The sequence below is a fragment of the Eptatretus burgeri genome, chromosome 17 (genome assembly GCF_056783735.1).
Source record: "Eptatretus burgeri isolate ZD-2024b chromosome 17, Ebu_testis_v1, whole genome shotgun sequence".
In the NCBI taxonomy this organism is placed as follows: Eukaryota; Metazoa; Chordata; class Myxini; order Myxiniformes; family Myxinidae; genus Eptatretus; species Eptatretus burgeri.
In genome coordinates, this window is record NC_140977.1 from 2823759 (window position 1) to 2844985 (window position 21227).

Sequence of the window (21227 nt, forward strand, 5' to 3'; positions counted from 1 at the left end):
ACCACCACCTCTTGTCTTCCCCCATCCAAATCCTCAATCTTTTCTGTTAATCCACCCAAACCCACCTCCTTCAAATTCCCTGCTTTCCTTCCTGAAAGTCCCTGTGGTGTCAATCCTGTGTACCCCATGTTCCCCACCCCATTCCTCTCCCTTCCACAGATCTCCTCATGTCTCTGTTCCCCACTGTTTTGTCCTTCCCACTCCCACCCTACTGTATACTAAAATAAAATAAATTACATACAATGGAGAAACAACTCAATGTGCACCACGATAAGTGAACAATAGTTTTCAAACTTTATTGTCACTATACAATCGTAAATGAGAAATACAGGCAAATAAAGTCTCCCCACTGTATTACATGAACACAACATACACCAGCAAATAATAATACAAGTCAAAATCGATTTTATGAATCTGCAGTGACAACATTGCTCCTTCCAGGCGCAGATAATCTAAATTACCCATAATCACTATAAAATGAAATGTTCAACCCTAATTGGTAAATGCATGAAGAGACGAGATTTAAAAAAACAAAAAAACAAAAAACAAAGGTATGAATAATGACAGCACCTGCATCATGATACTATTTTACAGCAGAAAAAGGAAAAGCAGAGATTGAGGGACAGATCAACAAAAAGAGTCCTGGGAGAGGGGAGTGGAGTACTGATAGAGTGACAGATCAACAAAAAGAGTCCTGGGAGAGGGGAGTGGAGTACTGATAGAGTGACAGATCAACAAAAAGAGTCCTGGGAGAGGGGAGTGGAGTACTGATAGAGTGACAGATCAACAAAAAGAGTCCTGGGAGAGGGGAGTAGAGTACTGATAGAGTGACAGATCAACAAAAAGAGTCCTGGGAGAGGGGAGTGGAGTACTGATAGAGTGACGGGGTGTTTGGGAGTGGGGGCAGGGGGAGGGGGAGTGGAGTTTGTGATGAATCATTGCACATGCACAAATAATGGCGACACTGCATTTCCCCAAATTTTACCACTGCACCAAAAACAGAAAGTCAAGAAGCAACAACATGTATATTTATACATGTTTGTGCCACACTGACCGATGTAAAAGCAAGCATATTTAAGAACGCGCAAAACAAACATCGTCGCGATCTTTCCGCCACTCCCGGTCGACATGAACACAACGTACAGTCCCCGCAAGAAAGTCCACTTTGTGGCAACTATCATGAAGTTCGAATGCAAAATCCCTCGTGCCATCTTCACTGTGATCGAGTGGGTTTTGGACACGTGGGAGGAAAAGTTTAATATATTTTTTGAAAACAAAAACTTCATTTCGAAGCACGCACAAGGAAACTCCACATTCATGTGCACAAAAAGCAGAGCACGTTCTTCTCCCTTACAAAGCTTGATGCTATGAATGAACTTTAATGTACCCTCATAGGGGCAGGGGGGGGTGGGGGTGGGAGGAGAAAACAAAATCTTCAGGAATTATACACATTATATCCAAAATAAGATCTCATATTTTACACATTTCCCATTTCTTTAAGTCTCTTACCATCTCTATTTACAGAAGTGCAAAATGTCACGTTTATTAGATAATCACCAAAAACTTCTGTCACGCAAAATGCACAGTCTCGTCTTGGTTAAGATGCACTTAGGATAATTAACCATTTCAGACTTTGGTCTGCTGTGGGACTCGAACCATGCTGGATGATGGCAGATCGTCCGACCGACTCCCCCGTAAGCTCTTCCACGGTTAGGACCGGCCGGCTGAGTGGTGACGAATGGAATGACGAACGGCCAATTGCCATTAAACTTTGGCGCTTGGCAAAAAAGCACGTACTCGAAACAAGGAAAAACATTTAAACAGTCCGACGCGCTTTGTCAAGTCTCAACAATAATTCGCTCACCCATTCATTTTGAATACTCGGGCGTTTCCACCGCCTTCCCACTCCATACTGGCGATTAGAATGTGTTGTTGTGTTTGCAAACTGGCACTTTATAGATGCACGAAAGAAAACATCTGCGATATCGAGACACCGTTTGCAAAACAACATTTTCTGATCATCATGCGAAATGTCAAAGAAAAATTCACAAAAACTTTAAAATATATATATATATAATCTGAAGCACTGTGTAAATGAGTTCAAAAATCAAAATGTCACCAAACAGAGTTAAACAAAATTGTCACGTTTTACAAGAGGCAAACTCGTTGCGGACAAATGAACATCCGTCGCAATTTCACGCATACGTTTGTAAGCAAAGTGAAATAAAGTGCGTGAAATGTAAACGACATACATTTGTTCCAATTGTACCTCATATTTCCTTTTTGAAACAGCAACATCAGCAACCTTACACTGTGATGAGGTTACAATAATACTAATTTCCACCACTGCCATCTGAAAGATTATTTCACTTTTCCAAAAGAAAAGCAGGGAATTTGAATGTGCGCACATCAAACACTCCATTCCTTTAATTACAAAATCCCACATACATGAGTTCAAGCAACTGAGAACCAAATCAGATCAGGGTGCGACCAGAACAAAAGGTAAGGCCCAAGTTCAGTTCAAGGTCAAAATAACGTTAAATCGGGAAGCCGCAACGCAGCGAAATGGGCAAGTTGCACAATGAAAGAATGTGCACTCCTTGGTTCCCAAAGATGATCACAGCCATCCACGTGGCTGCGCAAGTCACAAAACATTTCAAAAATTCCACAAAGTACCAATAGACTCGTGCCTCCATAACTGCCAAAGAACACTGGACAGAGGTAAAGACATTTGATATGGATCCCAATTGTGGGCAAATTTTACTTTGAGGTCACTCTGAGCCTGAAGGAGTGTTTATAGAAAAAGCAGGGGGCGGGGGGATTAAATATTCAGAGTGAGAGGACGGGGAGATTAAACAATACACGTCTGAGTCCTTCACACTACGACCTCTTATTTTGGTGACTGCTGTCCAATGTCACTTGCACTCACACATAACCACACATAACCTGTTTTTCAGTTTCTCCTCTGCTCGCACGTCCTTTGTCGACTTATCCCACTCAATCCCTAGTCACGTCTGTACGTCTCACGTTGTTCATATGTTCGTTCCTCATCCAATTCTCCCCTCCTCGCCTGCTGATTCTCTCTACCCCATGGACGACGTCGCAGCCTCTTACAGCTCCCTCACCGGCTCTTCCACGAGCCACTAACTGTGAATCAGAAAAAAGAAGCTTTAAAGGTCGACATAAAAGACTCAGATTAATTTTCTGATGTTATTTTTGGTGAAAGCACTTATTTAATCGCCTGGCGATTCAAAAGGGAAATAATAAAATAATTATTTGATAAAACAACTTCAATCTCTTTTCCTACAGTGCAAAGGATTGCAAAATCAATTTCTCTGAAATAATCGAGATATTAAGTGCTACAGTCAATACAAGTCTTTTTATCAATCGTCGCAGCTATTATAATCGGTCTTGTCTTGCACATGTCTGCCTGTACATTCTCTTAAAAGAGGTTACACACAAACAATAACTGCGGGATAGCACTATCTCACTAATGGAGCAGGACACCTTCCAGACCCCACCTCCTGACGTATAATATTCCACAGTAAAGTACAAGCATGAAGAGGACAGTATCGAAAACATGACAAAAAGGAATTTCGAAGCCTGACTGCCCCCCCCCCCCCCAATTTTTTCACTCAGATTCCCATTAATTCTTTGTGAACAACACAGCGACATCACTAAAGACTAATTTAATGATAAAGTAAAGGTTTGGCTCAAAAATAAAGCATAAATGATTTCAAATCTTTTTCTCCATACATGGAGCAAATTAATGAAGTGAAGTAAACAAAGTTATATTCTCAGCTACCCCAACGTTCACAGTAAACAGTGTTGTAGCATACATGGATATTGCAACTCATTTACAACGCTCCTCTAATACACAGCAATACAGTGACTGGTAAAGCAGAAGTTTAGTTCAATGTTTCTTCTTGAAGAATACTGGTGACCAATTTATGAAAGAATAACGATGTGCTCGAACAGCAAGCGAGGTGCCACAAGTTTACATCAGCAGCGTTCTACATTTACACAAGTCGACAAATCGACCGATTCTGTCACATACGTGAATAATGAAGTCCTTTTATGACAGCAAAGGTGCAGGTATTTGGAATGAAAATTCCTCAAATTCAGAATCATAAATCGCATTTTGAAAAGGAAGCAGAATTTAGAAAGAAAGTTGGGAATGTGACAGCTCAGGAGGCAGATGTCTGGAGAGATGACCCTGAACACTGATTTGAGATCGAGCATCCACCATTGATGGGATAAAAGAAGCAACGTGCTCATGGTAGAACATCTGGGGCAAAAGTCAAAATGATGACCAGAAATCAGAGAATTGGAGAAGCAATAATGCCCAAGTTCTGCAACAACGACAGGTTCGATCACTGTTGATGATGGAGAGAAGACTGACAGATGTGTAGTTGAGGCGATCAGACTTGGAACCCTTTTTGGAAAGTAGTCAGGTGTTTCGAAAGCAATCCCCGACAAACAAGACTCTACTCTTTTGGCATGAAGGTACAGAAAAGGAATGTGCACCAGTGACAGACTTGAGGAGCTGCCTTCAAGGAGTCAGAGAATGGTGAAAGGCTCGAGACATTTAACCTCAGGAGAGTTTGTTGTTGAGCCCCGACTCATCAAAGAAGCAATACATACTGCTAGCAGGCTCTACAGAGGGTCTGTAGATTCCCACTGAATTGTTCACCTTTTAGGTGGACAATGGAAGCTACTATTTGGCAACTGCCTCAAGACACAAATCAGTATACCAGGGTCGGGATGTTGAATTGAACAATAGGAGGCGTGATGGGATGAATTGGAGAGAATGAAATTTGTTGAAAGAATTCCAGGAACTGTCAATGTTGGGAGCCAATATAATAATGGACCAGTCTGAAAAGGAGATCACAGATTTCAAGCTGTACACCAATATGCCTTTTAAGACTGCTCTATACATGTCAGCATATTGATGGCCCACTGCAGATTTTCAAAAAGACAAACTATCACAAAGACAAGATCAGGAAAGCCAAGAGGAAGGTGGACTTGCATTATCAACATTTGCTGCAGGTTTGTCCATTTGAACAGCTATGGCTTGGGTGCCGCAAATTAATGTAATAGTTGCATCATTAATTTTGAATAATTTGTGGTGGGATGCAGCAATTTCACAATAAATTGGTGGGGGGGGGGGCTACGGTTAGGGTTTGACGTCACACAAACCCAAATGGTGGGTGGATCAGTTTCCCATGTCAACCACACAATCACAAAAGATTTGTTAACAAATGGTCGACCACTGACTGTTGTTTTCAGCTATGTCAAAAAAGTCTGTCAAAAAAGCAACATCAAAGCCTTGGCCTGCCAATCCTCACAGACAAAACAAAATGAACAACAATGAACAGAAGTTGTCACAAACATTTAACTGACACGTACACAATAGGCTGTCACTCTTTCAGCATTATCTGCATATATTAAACAACCTTTTCAAAGCACCATTAAAATAGCCAAAGTTAAAATCTTAAACTCAACCACAGGTGCCTTTTTAATCTACGTGATACAAAACACCTTTGGAGGAAAAGATGATTATAGATTGTGTTCGACAAAGCCTGGTTATTATCCACAAGTGTTTCAGTGTATGATCCCCATTCTCAGGTTGACCCCTTTAACCAATGCACAATACAGGTCATGTCAAGTCAAGTTACACTCGTACTCGACAATTTCCTGATACTCAAACCGCCCACCCACCCTCCCACCCTCCCCCCCCCCCACATTAAAAGAAACAGCAAAGCCCTCTCTCCAAAGTGAACACAAATAAAGTTAAAAGATAAAAAATCACTGTAGATAACATGCTAGTTTCCACAATAGGCACTAGGAATTGTGCATATTTAGAGGAAAGGATTTTCTTTTCCCTTATTTACATAACTTCATCAGTACCAACCATTATTTAATTCGCAAGAACTCAAATTTTTCAGGTTTTGAAAGATCTTTGTATCAGACAGGAAGAAACCAACACAGGCCAAGATAAAAATAGCAGCCCCCGAGGAACGAGCTAAAAATGTGCACAGCACGAAGGTTCGGCCATTTCAAAAATGACCCCAAACGGGAATCCATCCCGAAATTAAAAAAACCCACCAACCAAAAACAATAACCCTTTTACGTGCAGGCTTTAAACCCCAAATATGATCAAAATCAGTAGGATCACAATATTCCAAAATTTTCCCAATAATACGCTGCCATTCCAGAAATTACATTTCGAGGAATCGCACCACTTTCATTTCCATTCTGCCATTCAATTACAGGCCTTCCATTTGTATCAATGGGACATAAAGAAGAGAGAAGGGAAAGCAAATGAAATGCCAAAATGAATCATTTACAAACGGTACCCAATAAATAAAAACAAAAATCGTAGTTCAACCACCCCATCTGCCGAGGTGTTGTGTCGGGGAAGGGTCAGCAAGCAAACTGAAGCAATGCAGAAGCGGAGGCCGCTTGCGATTGTGGATGGTAGTATTTGCAAAGGGGACGCGAGCACTTTCCTTTGGCAGCATCTCGACACACTGTCACTTTGTCATCCACAACTTCTACGTGATCTGCGCAGGGCAACATGCAACAGATGGACTACTCGTACTTTCATGTAAAGGCTGTACATGTCAAAAGTAAACAAAGTAAATAAGAGCAAACTCTCCTGGAGGGATATCGTGTTATTTTGAAATCATTTTTTTTTCAGACAGAATTTTCAAAACAAACAAAAGTGACACAACGATGGAAAATAAACATGCCAAAAATGGAGTGGTTTAACCTACATCTCTGGGTTTAGTGTTCTCCAATTTGATTGGAAATTAAGCCAATTTCAGGCCGTTGTGGTGCTGGCAAGACACAATCCACAGACATATTGGATAACGACTGAAGACACCAACAAAGTATTGGTGAAACACAATCAGCTACTTCTTCAGACTATCCTGTTCTCCTCTGATACAAAGCCTAGAAAGCAAATGACCACACGAAAGTTTAGCAAAGCTGTGAAATAAATAAATAATGAACAATATTCTCAGCCTTAAATTTGTTATTGTATTTTGAATTTGCCTGTTTGTAATTTTATCATATTCTGTATTTGCCTGTTTGTAATTTTATTGCATTCTGAATTTGCCTGTTTGTAATTTTATTGAGTCCCCCGGACTCTGTATAGAATTGATTGATGAATTTTGTGTGGACAGTGGCGTGAAAACGGGAAAGCAGGGCGGGGGGGGGAGGGCGAAAAACACCTCAATGGATAGGTTATGAGCTGTAGTTGTGCACCTTGACACTGGGTTTTGACAGACATGAAGATGCGAGGAAAAAACGGTATTTTTAATCGCGCTAATATATTATATTGCGAGATGCCAACCATGATGACGCTGCAAAACATTCCCTTATTTCTGTGTTCCCATAACGGCCTTTAACAACAAGAACGATAGCTTCATGGTCGTAGGGGACTCGTATGCTCAAAAGAACATACCCTTATATTTGTATTCTGAATTTGCCTGTTTGTAATTTTATCATATTCTGAATTTGCCTGTTTGTAATTTTATCATATTCTGAATTTGCCTGTTTGTAATTTTATCATATTCTGAATTTGCCTGTTTGTAATTTTATCATATTGTCGCGGATTCGCGCCCGCCGGCGAGCGAACGGCCACGTAACTCGAATCGCGGCACGTTGCCCACCGGACGGACAATCCAGTCGTGACCCTCTCGGACTAACGCCGGGAACCAGTCACGGGTGGACCTTTGGGTCTCAGCGCGATCGAGCCAATCGGCCCCCGCGTGGGATAGGGTTGCTCGCCAAATTCGACCTACCTAAGTACCCACACGGAGGGTAGACCGGGCGATCGCACCTCGCCGCAGGTCGACTTCGGACACGGGCCACTTAAGCGACCCGTTCCGTACTATCGGGATAACCGAGCGGTGTTATTCGTCGACCTCGACGGTTCGATTAATTATCGGGCGTCTTAACCCACGACCAACCCTTTACGTGAAGCAAGATGAGGATTCAATGAAAGAAATGACGAAGCGAAGCGGGAAAAACAGTTCAATAATAAGCACATTTATTTCGCGATGAACGGAAAGCACACATATACAATTCCACCAAAAGCACATGGAAAAGAAGAAGACAAAAAGCAAATGCGACAATGCAGATATAATACCGACTACGCGAGCACACGGCAACACTTATACAATTTTACTTCACAGACGGCGCCGACAACACATATTCCCAAAGCAAAAGAAAAGAGAACCACCCTCCAGGATGAGGGGGTAGGCGGGCCTGGGGCTGAGACCGTGTCGGGCCTACCCGTCTGATGATGAGACGCGAAGCGGCGGTGGTGCCTCAACTCCGCGGGCCTCGCGGACAGTGTCTGGTAGGGGGTGGGAAGGGGGCCCCCTTTTGTCGCAGTATCTCAGAGCGGGGGGAAACAGGAGGGGGTTGCTGATGCTCGGGGAAAGGAGGATTTCACAAATCACGGGTCCCGCGACGAGCGTCTCCACCACGACCTCGGTCGCGCCGCCGGCCTTTTCCTCCGCAGTTCCTCGAATCCGACGCGAGCACCCCCTCAACCGCCTTCGCCGCCGCCGCCTCTCCACAGCTCCGTCCTCTTCACTCCGACTCCGCGAACTCCCAACTGCACTCTTCCTGCTGCGAACTGAACTGCCAACTGCGAACTCCGAACTGCTTCTCAACTTCCAACTCTTCCTCCGCTTCCAACTCAACTGAACTCTTCCTCCGCTTCCAACTTCGAACTCTTTCTCCTGCGAACTGAACTGCTCTCAACTTCCACTGGACTCGACTCGACTGACGAACGCAGTCGTTTTTATAAGCCCCGTGGCTTCGCTCTCTCATCTTTGACCCTCTGCCTCCGACCTTTCACCTCGCTCCCCATTGGCCTGAGAAAAAGTGGGCGTGAATGCTTTTTGATCCATGAATTTGCATATAACGAGCGCCCTCCAACGCCCTGGGGGCGGGGCCAAATCGCCCCTCGCTCACCGATTGGACGGAACAAAAGTGGGCGTGAGTCGTTTTTGATCCGTTTTTCTGCGGAAAGTCCGCGATGCTTTTGAACACGCTGCTCGGTGCGCGCTCTACACGAGTCCAGCATCGGTGCCCACGAGTGGCGCGAGATGACGGTGATGCGATGGTGGCGAGTTGTGACGGTAAAGGTCGTGGCGGTTGTGGTGAAGCGGCGTTGTGGTTGGTGGTTGTTGTTGTGATGGCTGTTGAGACGTGGTTGGTGGTGGTAATAATGGCGGTTGGTCCAAAATAAAGATAGTAAAAGAAAAACGGCTATCCTGAAGAGTCGCAGCCCGACTAATGACATTTATTCCCTCTAGACAACGGGTTTGGGCCTAACTACACATATACTTACCGAGATATCTCACCTAAGGGACCTGAATGGTGGTTTGCGAATTTGGTCAACCACAACAATATTCTGAATTTGCCTGTTTGTAATTTTATCATATTCTGAATTTGCCTGTTTGTAATTTTATCATATTCTGAATTTGTCTGTTTGTAATTTTATCATATTCTGAATTTGCCTGTTTGTAATTTTATCATATTCTGAATTTGCCTGTTTGTAATTTTATCATATTCTGAATTTGCCTGTTTGTAATTTTATTACATTCTGAATTTGCCTGTTTGTAATTTTAGTGTATTCTGAATTTGCCTGTTTATAATTTTATTGTATTCTCAATTTGCCTGGTTGTAATTTTATTGAGTCCCCCGGACTCTGTATAGAATTGATTGATGACTTTTGTGTGTGACAGTGGCGTGAAAACGGGAAAGCAGGGGGGGGGGCGAAAAACACCTCAATGGATAGGTTATGAGCTGTAGTTGTGCACCTTGACACTGGTTTTTTGACAGACATGAAGATGCGAGGAAAAAACGGTATTTTTAATCGCGCTAATATATTATATTGCGAGACGCCAACCATGATGACGCTGCTAAACATACCCTTATTTCTGTGTTCCCATAACGGCCTTTAACAACAATAACGATAGCTTCATGGTCCGAGGGGACTCGTATGTTCAAAAGAACATACCCTTATATTTGTATTCTGAATTTGCCTGTTTGTAATTTTATCATATTCTGAATTTGCCTGTTTGTAATTTTATCATATTCTGAATTTGCTTGTTTGTAATTTTATCATATTCTGAATTTGCCGTTTGTAATTTTATCATATTCTGAATTTGCCTGTTTGTAATTTTATTACATTCTGAATTTGCGTGTTTGTAATTTTATCATATTCTGAAGTTGCGTGTTTGTAATTTTATCATATTCTGAAGTTGCGTGTTTGTAATTTTATTGTATTCTGAATTTGCCTGTTTGTAATTTTATTGTATTCTGAATTTGCTTGTTTGTAATTTTATCATATTCTGAATTTGCCTGTTTGTAATTTTATCATATTCTGAATTTGCCTGTTTGTAATTTAATCATATTCTGAATTTGCCTGTTTGTAATTTTATTCCATTCTGAATTTGCCTGTTTGTAATTTTATTGTGTTCTGAATTTGCTTGTTTGTAATTTTATCATATTCTGAATTTGCCTGTTTGTAATTTTATTCCATTCTGAATTTGCCTGTTTGTAATTTTATTCCATTCTGAATTTGCCTGTTTGTAATTTTATTGTATTCTGAATTTGCCTGTTTGTAATTTTATCATATGCTGAATTTGCCTGTTTGTAATTTTATTGTATTCTGAATTTGCCTGTTTGTAATTTTATTGTATTCTGAATTTGCCTGTTTGTAATTTTATTGTATTCTGAATTTGCTTGTTTGTAATTAAATTGTATTCTGAATTGCCCTGTTTGTAACTTTATTGTTTTCGGAATTTGCCTGTTTTTAATTTTATCGTATTCTCAATTTGCCTGTTTGTAATTTTGTGTTCTGAATTTGCCTGTTTGTAATTTTATTGTGTTCTGAATTTGCCTGTTTGTAATTTTATTGCTTTCGGAATTTGCCTGTTTATAATTTTATGATATTCTGAATTTGCCTGTTTGTAATTTAATGATATTCTGAATTTGCCCGTTTGTAATTTAATGATATTCTGAATTTGCCTGTTTGTAATTTTATTGCATTCTGAATTTGCCTGTTTGTAATTTTATTGTATTCTGAATTTGCCTGGTTGTAATTTAATGATATTCTGAATTTGCCTGTTTGTAATTTTATTTCATTCTGAATTTGCCTGTTTGTAATTTTATTGTATTCTGAATTTGCCCGTTTGTAATTTAATGATATTCTGAATTTGCCTGTTTGTAATTTTATTTCATTCTGAATTTGCCTGTTGGTAATTTTATTGTGTTCTGAATTTGCCTGTTTGTAATTTAATTGTTTTCGGAATTTGCCTGTTTGTAATTTTATTGTATTCTGAATTTGCCTGTTTGTAATTTTATTGTGTTCTGAATTTGCCTGTTTGTAATTTAATTGTTTTTGGAATTTGCCTGTTTGTAATTTTATCACATTCTGAATTTGTCTGTAATTTTATCCTATTCTCAATTTGCCTGTTTGTAATTTCATTGTGTTCTGAATTTGCCTGTTTGTAATCGTGTTATATCCTTCGTGTGCCGGTTTGAAATTTTATTTTCTTCTTAATTTGCTGTTTTATTTTTACCTCCACAACCAAAGGTGAAGGAGGTTATGTTTTTCACCCCTCTGTCTGTTAGGGTTAGTGTCTAACAATCTGTCTAACAAATCCCCTCTGTCTCAAAATTGTGGACGGACCCGGATGAAATTTTGTGGGGAGGTTGAGTGTGTGACGACAAACTGATTAGATTTTGATGAAGATCCAGATCCGACTACTACAATTTTTAAAATGATTTTTCACCATTGAGAGATAGGGCCAAAAATGATATTTAGCACGATTTCTCAAAATGTTGTGGATGGATTGGGATGAAACTTGGTTGACACGTTCAGTGTGTAACAAGGAAGAACTTGTTCAATTTTGGTGAAGATCCGAATCCAGATCCGGGTCTGATATAATTTATAAAGTGATTCTTCACCATTGAGAGATAGGGCCAAAAACGATATGTAGCACAATATCTGAAAAAGTTGTGCACGGATTCGGATGAAACTTGGTGGACAGGTTCGGTGCATGACCATGAAAAATCGGTTTGATTTTGGTGAAGATCTGAATCCGGATCTGGATATGAGAATTATTTCATTTTTAAATATGCATTTCCATAAAATGGACATTAAAGCTTTTCGGCTTGCACTCTTCAGGATAAAACCACAAGCAGATGAAGAAGCACCAAACTCTCATTTATAAAGTTACAATGTAATGTCCTAAACGTTGATTGGTTGAGAGAAAGAAAAGACGGGATTACCTGATTGGTGGAACCACAGAGCATCATGAATAATGAGTTGGTGGAAATGAAATGCAATGAACCATCATGAATAATGAGTTGGTGGAAATGAAATGCAATGAACCATCATGAATAATGAATCCCCAAGAACCGGCGGAAAATGTAATGTTAATTAGCTGAGGGGGAGTGGCGTGGTTTTCATGATGAGTCAATGTTGACTGTGGTAGAGTTGTCACACAGTCAAGCCATCATAGTCAAGATAGATATAAAGTACGGACAAATTCATTGTCCACAAAGAATGGGATTGGTTGACCTGATGCGTGTGGCCTCCATTGCACGAAGCTGAGCTAAACTGCGTCCTCCACTCAGGATTTTAAACCAGCCAATACGATATTGCTCTGCACACTGTGGATTATTCAATTTGGTTGACTGACCCCGTCTGATCACCAAAGGGATGTGTTGTTCGTTGTGATCTTTCGATCTCGAAGAAGTGTGTCACACTGGCAATGAAATGTGTAAATATTCTTACTTGTATGCGAGGTGGGCAGAACATCTTCTTGGATTGACAGAAGCAACCAGCGGGTGGTGAAAATCACTCATGGTTGAACAGCATAGTAAGAATGGGACACTGCTTGATCTAGTTTTCAAACCGTTGAGACACTTTGCCTTTCCAAGGTAGACGTAGGTATGCCAGACATTTACCAGATCCAGTTATAGATCAAACAGACAGTGTTACCTTCATGAACCTTGACATCCATGCCTTTTTGTTTGTTGCGAGTTATTACTTTGGTTTACTCACAAGTTGTCAGATTTTGATCTGTAGACATCATTTAGCAATTGAATCAAAATCAGATAAGCCAACTTGATAGATTATTAATACAAGACCCCATTGTACATAAAATGCACAAACCGGCAGCATTTGTAACCTCTACTGTTTGCCCCATACATTATTTTTATTCCTCTTATCAAAATACCCTTCCTTTTCTCCATTTTCATTTACTTACCTCAACACACTCTCACCGCAACTTTCCCTCACAAGCAAATAGCCCCTAACTACTAACCAAACCTAAGCTAACATTCAATCCTCAAAAAACAGTTCCAATGCATTTTTGTAACTTTCATGAAAGTTGTCATTCAACTGTAAACATTAACCTATGTCAAGCATGGCATAGCAGCGAATGCAAGAGGATGCGATTGCAAGTGCGTTGTATAACTGAAGCAAAGCAAGACGAGAGGAGTCGAAAGACATTTGCGATGGAGTGGATGGGTGCATAAAGGCATACCTTCGAGAAGGTGCAGAAAGCGACAGTTTGGGCGAGCACAGTGCCCAGACTTGAAGTCACGACAAATGGTTAGAGTGTCTGTCGACTGATCACCAGGAATGGAAGCGTGGGTTACAAGGAAGTATTACGGCAGAGTGCCGTGCAGAGAGTTTGGGGGAGAAAGAGAGACACACACACATACACAAGGCAGTAGATTTGCTGCACTGCCATAAAATAACAGTAATACATACTGTGTTTTGTGCAGACAGAATTAGAAAGGCTGACAAGTAAACATTTAAATTAAGCTCATTTCAGTTCAATGTAAAAAAGAGCTACTGGTTGGTTCTTTTGTGTAATATTTTGCTCACGAGCACTTTAAATAGGATCCAGAAAGAAATGTGTGAGATATTTACTCAGGAAGGCAAGCAAACCCACAGTCAAGGCAGCATGGAAACAGTGAAGCAAAACAGTTATTTTAACATGCTGGGGTAAACTCTGGTCCAAAGGCAAAACAAATCAATGGGACGTCATTCTAAGCTTGGCAGAATGTTTGAAGATACGGAAGCACACGTAGATGTATTCCTGAACAGGCAGCACAATTATTGAACAATGTACGATCAATTGTAACAGGTAACTGAGATTTAGGAGGATAGCCTGCTTTACTCCCTTTAGTCCCACATCCCGAAAAGTCAATTCCATCACCACTGTCGATGCAAATTTCTCCAAAATTAGCATAATGGGTTTGGAGGGTGATAACATAATAATAAAATGTTGAGAATTAAAACTTTAAAAGTAAATGTATTGTTGTAACCCTTTCATGAAAAATGTACTCAAATACGACATGATTATTACAATTATATATGCTTCAACATATCTATTTTAATAATATATTTGCATTTTAAATGACCTTATATCTCTTTTCTGTATTGGAAGATGATCAATCTGCCTCGTAAACGTGTCCAAAACAGATTGACTTTTCAAGTAATCTTTAATCATTATTCAGTAGTAGTGCATGCCCGTAGGTGTGTGGCCGTACGTCCAAACCCCCCCTCCCCCCCCAAAAACTTTCAAACCGCGTTCCAAAAACAACAACCACACAGGCCGTTCCTTCGCTCTCATGTGCCCGTACGTGCGTGCCCGTACGTGCGTGGCCGGACGTGCAAAAAAAAAACATAATATATATACGTATATATATACTTTAAAACCGCTTGCCAGAAACAACTACACAGGCCGTTCCTTCGCTCTCGCATGCCCGTACGTACGTGACCGTACATTCAAAAAAAAAACTTTCAAACAGCGTGCCAGAAACAATAACCACACAGGCCGTTCCTTCGCTCTCGCGTGCCGGTCCGTGCATGGCCGTACGTGCAAAAAAAAAAAAAAAAAGTTTCAAACAAACACACAGGCCGTTCCTTCGCTCTCGTAACGACGACTACATTGGGGCATTGTGTTTATCTATAAATGTGCATAAGAAATCGAGAAATTATTAGAATACAGAAAGTCATCACTATCCAGAAGTAGTGCGTGCCCGTACGGAATGTTCACATCATCCCACGAATTATCGCTTTCATTGAAGTAACAAATGCTGTGATACTTACACACACAGAGTTAATTAAAATCCAAATTAAAATCAAGTTTACCTCCCTGTCTTTGCTAGCCATGACATTCGCTGCCATTGACCATTGCCACTCCTATGCCATGGTGAGGTGACAGGGTATGATTTGTAGGAGACCTGAAAGTACAGTGTCATTATGTATTCCATGTTCAAATTGTTTTAGTTTGAAAATAGTTAAAAAAAAATAGTTTGCAAAGCATACCACCAAATGGAGATGTATTTCGTTGGCAAGCATGTTGAGTGGAGCTAAATTCCTTAACACTTCCAAAGGCCACACCGTTTTGACAATTGGAAACAAAAAAAAGTTGTGCACTTTTTTTGATAAATTATTTTCGGAACAATTTTTCTTCAAGAAATAAATAATAATAAAAATTGTCTCCATGTACACACCTTTATCTCGTTAGCACCTCTTCATAAACAACATTGCTGAGGAAACAGCGCTTCTTTGTTTCCTCGTCCAGGGCAAGAATGCGGAGACTGCTGGATCTGCCAACGTTTTGATAAATTATTCGTTTTAATGGCCAATTATTCAATTAGCGCCAACGTATTTTGCCTTTTCGCAAGGAAAAACACAAAGAGAAGAGAAGAGAAAAAACCCATAATGGCGAACGTGGCTGAGGTTCTCTTCCCCATCGGCCATGCCTACGCAGCAACGTGTCCTGTCATTGGTTGGTAAATAAATGGCCGCAGCAACGTGTCCTGTCATTGGTTGGTAAATAAATTGCCATAACTTGGGAATCACTTGTCCGTTTAATATCAAACCTTGAAAAGGCACATCCTCAGGTCCCCAGCAATATACCTGGCATGTTTCAATTAGATCGGACCAGTGGTTGTCGAGAAACAGCGGTCACACACACACACACAAACACGTAGCTGGTCCTGGTGGTCAGGCTGGCCCGTGGTGTGGACGCAACAGTCCCTGGATTGGTGTTGGACGAGCTGGCCTTGCTCTCGTCAGGGGGGCAGGAGAAACCGTGGTGCTGTCGACCTCCTGGTGTTGGCCCAAGTCCGCTCACAGCCGCCAGGGAACCAGTTCTGGCGCCAAATTGCGAGCAGGAGAGGGAGGCAGGTCCGCCCGCTGTTCGACCCCGTACTCCGAGCCAGCAGAACCCCAGAGCCAACCGAGGTGAGGCACGAGGCTCAGCAAGGCTACAAGACACGATGAAACCAGGATCGAAAACAGCCCAACAAAAAGCACGCTCCCAGCACAACAACCTCCACCAGAACAGATTTTCTGTCCCGATCTTCTTCCTCTTCCTTTTCGACCCCGAACAGAACCTTTTAATCCTCCCGTCCTCGTCACTTCCAATCGAGCTGTTTTATTAGCCCTGCGCCGTCGCCTTCCGCCAATCGTGATCACGGGGCGGAGCCATCCGCAGCACTGTCCTGTGACGTCACGGCAAGCCTCCAGGGACTACTAAAAGGGGTTTACGCAGACACACTTACCCTATCCCGTATCCCTATCTAATTACGTGACAATTATCATGTCCCCCTTGAAGAAATGGACATTTACGAGACAACTTATCACCACTGAATTGCTACTTATTACATCGAGATCCTGGTACACTGGAACAGCATGGCATACCTAATTAAACATCCTAATTACCCTTTGAATGCATACCCCCCCCTCAAACGTAACAATATATAGCGAATCCAATATTTTCTCTCACAGGAAATTGTATCAGAAATACAAAATGAAAATACTGCTTTTGCCACAACTTGGGGCGAAATTGTTGGCTTGGTTGAAGACCTTGTGAGCGACCAAGACCCACAGAATGAGCTCAACCTTGATGACCCAACCAAAGAGTTATACCTTGATGAACCAGAACATAAGTTTTACCTCGGAGACTCACAAATTAAAAAAAAAATATCAGTAAATGAGCTATCCTTGGTGGTTTTAAATATAAAACCTACCTCGATGACCTCACAAATTTTGGAAACATCAGTAAATGAGTTCTGCCTTGATGGTTTCAATAACTACCTTGGAGACTCAGGAAAAGGGTTCTGCCAAGATGGTTCTAAATATAGAACCTACCTTGGAGACTCACAAATTTTGAAAAAAAAACAGGAAATGAGTTATCCCTTGGAGACTTTGTAAGTTGGTTTTATTTTGGAGACTTGAAATGTGGGTTCTGGCTTGATAACTCACAATGTGATACATATCTTGGAAACTCAACAGGAATGTGGTTATACCTTGGAGACTTGGAAAGTTGGGTTTATTTTGGAGACTAGAAATGTGTTTTCTACCAAGAAGACTCTTGGGAATCTGAACCTATCGGTGTAGTTCTTTGTTGGATGGTGCTTGATGAGAGCAATATCAAGAAAGTTCTGGGAAGAAAGTGAAGGAAAGTTCTTACTCCCCCTTTCTACGTCATCAAACCTGAAAGCCTTAAAAGACAGAATTGGAAGAAGAGAAAAAAAACATCAAAAATATTTATATTGTTGAAATACGTGTTTAAAAATAGATATTGTGTTGGGCCTGGGTTGGGTTGGGGTTGAGATTTTGAATGTGAGGGTTAGGGTGGGTTAGGGATGGGTTGGGGTTGATCATGCTCCCTGTTATATTATCACACACACACACACACACACACACACACACACACACACACACACACACACACACACACACACACACACACACACACACACACACACACACACACACACACACACACGTTAAGCCTTGACGATGTCGTTGAGGATTCTGTGTTTGGGGTTCACAGATCTAAGAATGTCCCCCACTGCACACACACCAACAAACAAAAGTTAAGCCTTTGACGATGTAGTCGAGGATTCTGTGTTTGGGGTTCACAGATCTAAGAACGTCCCCCTCGACACACATTATATATATTGTTGCGGTATTCGCGCCCGCCGGCGTGCTGACGGCCACGTAACTCGAATCGCGGCACGTCGCCCACCGGACGGACAATCCAGTCGTGACCCTCTCGGACTAACGCCGGGAACCAGTCACGGGTGGACCTTTCGGTCTCACCGCGATCGAGCCAATCAGCCCCCGCGTGGGATAGGGTTGCTCGCCAAATTCGACCTACCTAAGTACCCACGCGGAGGGTAGACCGGGCGATCGCACCTCGCCGCAGGTCGACTTCGGACACGGGCCACTTAAGCGACCCGTTCCGTACTATCAGAATAACCGAGCGGTGTTATCGTCGACCTCGACGGTTTGATTAATTATCGGGCGTATTCAGCCCACTACCAACCCTTTACGTGAAGCAAGATGAGGATTCAATGGGAGAAAAAGACGAAGCGAAGCGGGAGAACAGTTCAACAATAAAGCACATTTATTCGCGGCACACGGGAAGCACACAAATACAATTCCACCAAAAGCACACAAAAAAAAAGAAAACACAATTCCATTTACACAAAAAGCAAATATAAAAGCGAAGACAATGCAGAGCTAATACCGACTACCGAGCACACGGCAACACTTATACAATTCTACCTCACAGACGGCGCCGACAACACATACCCAAAACCAAGGAAAAGAAATACCCTCAAGGATGAGGCGGGCCTGAGGCCGAGACCGGGTCGCGCCTACCCGTCTGGTGATGAGACGCGGAGCGGCGATGGCGCCCCAACTCCGCGGACCTCGCGGACAGTGTCTGGCAGGGGGTGGGAAAGGGGCCCCCTTGGTCGCACTATCTCAGCGCGGGGGGAAACAGGAGGGGGTTGCTGATGCTCGGGGTATAGAGGATCTTTATTATCCCTGGTGTGCGTCTCCACCTCGGCCAGGTCGCGCTGCCGGCCTTCCTCGGGCGTGCAGCTCCCGGCACCGTCGCGAGCACCCCCTCGTCTGCCTTCGCCGCTGCCGCCTCTCCGCCTCTGGACTCTCCGACTCTGGACTCTTCTTTGGACTCTCCCGTTGGACTCTTCTTTGGACTCTCTCCAGCTTCTCCAGCTACTGCAGGCTTCGGGCTCCAGACTTCCACACTCTCTGACTGACGAACACGGTCCTTTTATCCCCCCGTAGCTTCGCCTTTGACCCCCTCCCTTTGACCTTTCACCTCGCTCCCCATTGGCCCGAGAAAAAGTGGGCGTGAAGGCTTTTTGATCCACAAATTTGCATATATCGATCGTTCTGGAGGCGGGGCCAAATCGCCCCTCGCTCACCGATTGGACGGCAAAAAGTGGGCGTGTGTCGTTTTTGATCCGTTTTTGAAGCACAAAATCCGTGATTTTGTACACGCTGTTCAACGTGCGCCCTGCACGAGTCCAACACCGGTACCCACAGCGGGGCAAGAACGGTGGCGATGCTACGGTTGCGAGGTGTGACGGAAGGGTCGTGGCGGTTGTGGTGAAGCGGCGTTGTGGTTGGTGGTTGATGTTGTCGTTGTGGTGGTAATCATGGCGGTTGGTCCAAAATAAAGATAGTAAAAGAAAAACGGCTATCCTGAAGAGTCGCAGCACGTATAAATGACATGTATTCCCACTAGACAACGGGTTTGGGCCTAACTACACATATACTTGCCGAGATACCTCACCTAAGGGACCTGAATGGTGGTTTGCGAATCTGGTAACCACAACAATATTTAAAATTTAACCCTCGGCATATGCCACCTGGTATACACCTCAGACTTGGTCCTCGAGTGTCCATAAAGGTGTACAGTAGAGGGGTGTGAAGTGCCAACCTATTGCTCCCATGAGTATTATCTGCTTAGTTTTGTCTTTTGTAATTCCTGTGAATAAAATGAACCTAAAATCTCTTCCATCTTTAAATCATATATCTTAAAAGTCCAAGGAACTGTATCAATCACATCAACAATTTTAAAAAGCTCATTTTCTCCATCGTTTAGTAGAACCTTTTTCAAAATGAGATTTCCACCGATATACTCTTACAATATCATCAACTTTGAACTTACGTTTTCTGACATTAATCTCTTTTTCATATTTTGGTTCATAACATATTTTGTTCATCACAAATTATGATACAAATTATGTGATTTAGAGGGAGAAGAGATTTTAGGTTCATTTTATTCACAGGAATTACAAAAGAGAAAGATAATAAATTGACAAAAACAAAAATTCAAAAATTGACTCCACTCCTTCTTTGACTCTGCCCCTTTTTGCCTTCACCCACACAAACCACACCCACACCAGCCACACCCACATCCATCATATCCACATGATTAGTGATTGGTTTATGAGTTCCCCACACACATGTAAATTTAATTAACAAATTGCTCCACCCCTTCTTTGTTTCCACCCACACAAGCCCCACCCACAAAGCCCCACTCACACAAGCCCCACCCACACATATTCATCCCACCCCTCCCCTTCCCCTTGTGCACCCCGACCTTTGACCCACCACACCCCCTCATCCCACCCCCCACCCTTCACCACACGCACATGGGGAGGGGAGTGGGTGGGATGAGGGGGAGTGTTGGGTCGTAAGGGGAGTGCATCTACCCCCCAACCCTAACCCTCCCGCAACCCTAACCCTCCCCCCCACCCCTCCCCTTTATTCTTTTTTGTAATTAAGAATTAAATAACTGTAAGCAAAGTATATATCATTAAATAAGATTGAAAACATTGAACAAAATCTTCTTTCGCAGCAACAGTCTGACGATTTGTGGTTTTGAAACTCGATCACCATATTTTATTCAAAACAAAGAGAGAAAATCCATTAGGGTATATAACGATGATTATACAACGATATGAATAAAATAATAAATAAAACATTTACCTCCAGAAGATTGAGTTTTGTGTCAGGTTGATCCCGACAGGTGTTTAAACTGAAAGAAAAAAAAATTGAAAATGAGTCATCGCTCCGTGGATCAAAACAGACAAAAATTAACACCAAAAGAGAGAGAGAGAGAGGACGAGGAGAGAGAGAGGACGAGGAGAGAGGGAGAGAGCGAGAGGACGAGGAGAGAGGGAGAGAGGAAGAGGGGAGAGAGAGAGAGAGAGAGAGAGAGAGAGAGAGAGAGAGAGAGAGAGAGAGAGAGAGAGAGAGAGAGAGAGAGAGAGAGAGAGAGAGAGAGAGAGAGAGAGAGAGAGAGAGAGAGAGAGAGAGAGAGAGAGAGAGAGAG

The 21227-nt window shown here is 42.3% G+C and overlaps 1 long non-coding RNA gene across 1 annotated transcript; it reads right to left on the reverse strand.

Moving 5' to 3' along the window:
- Positions 1-271: 271 nt before the first annotated feature.
- LOC147009106 (uncharacterized) lies at positions 272-15309 on the reverse strand. The gene is made up of 3 exons (XR_015052987.1): positions 15206-15309; positions 13587-13671; positions 272-6566 (listed from the first exon to the last, which is right to left on the reverse strand). It is a non-coding gene; the product is annotated as an uncharacterized LOC147009106 (long non-coding RNA).
- Between the last annotated feature and the right edge of the window lie 5918 nt (positions 15310-21227).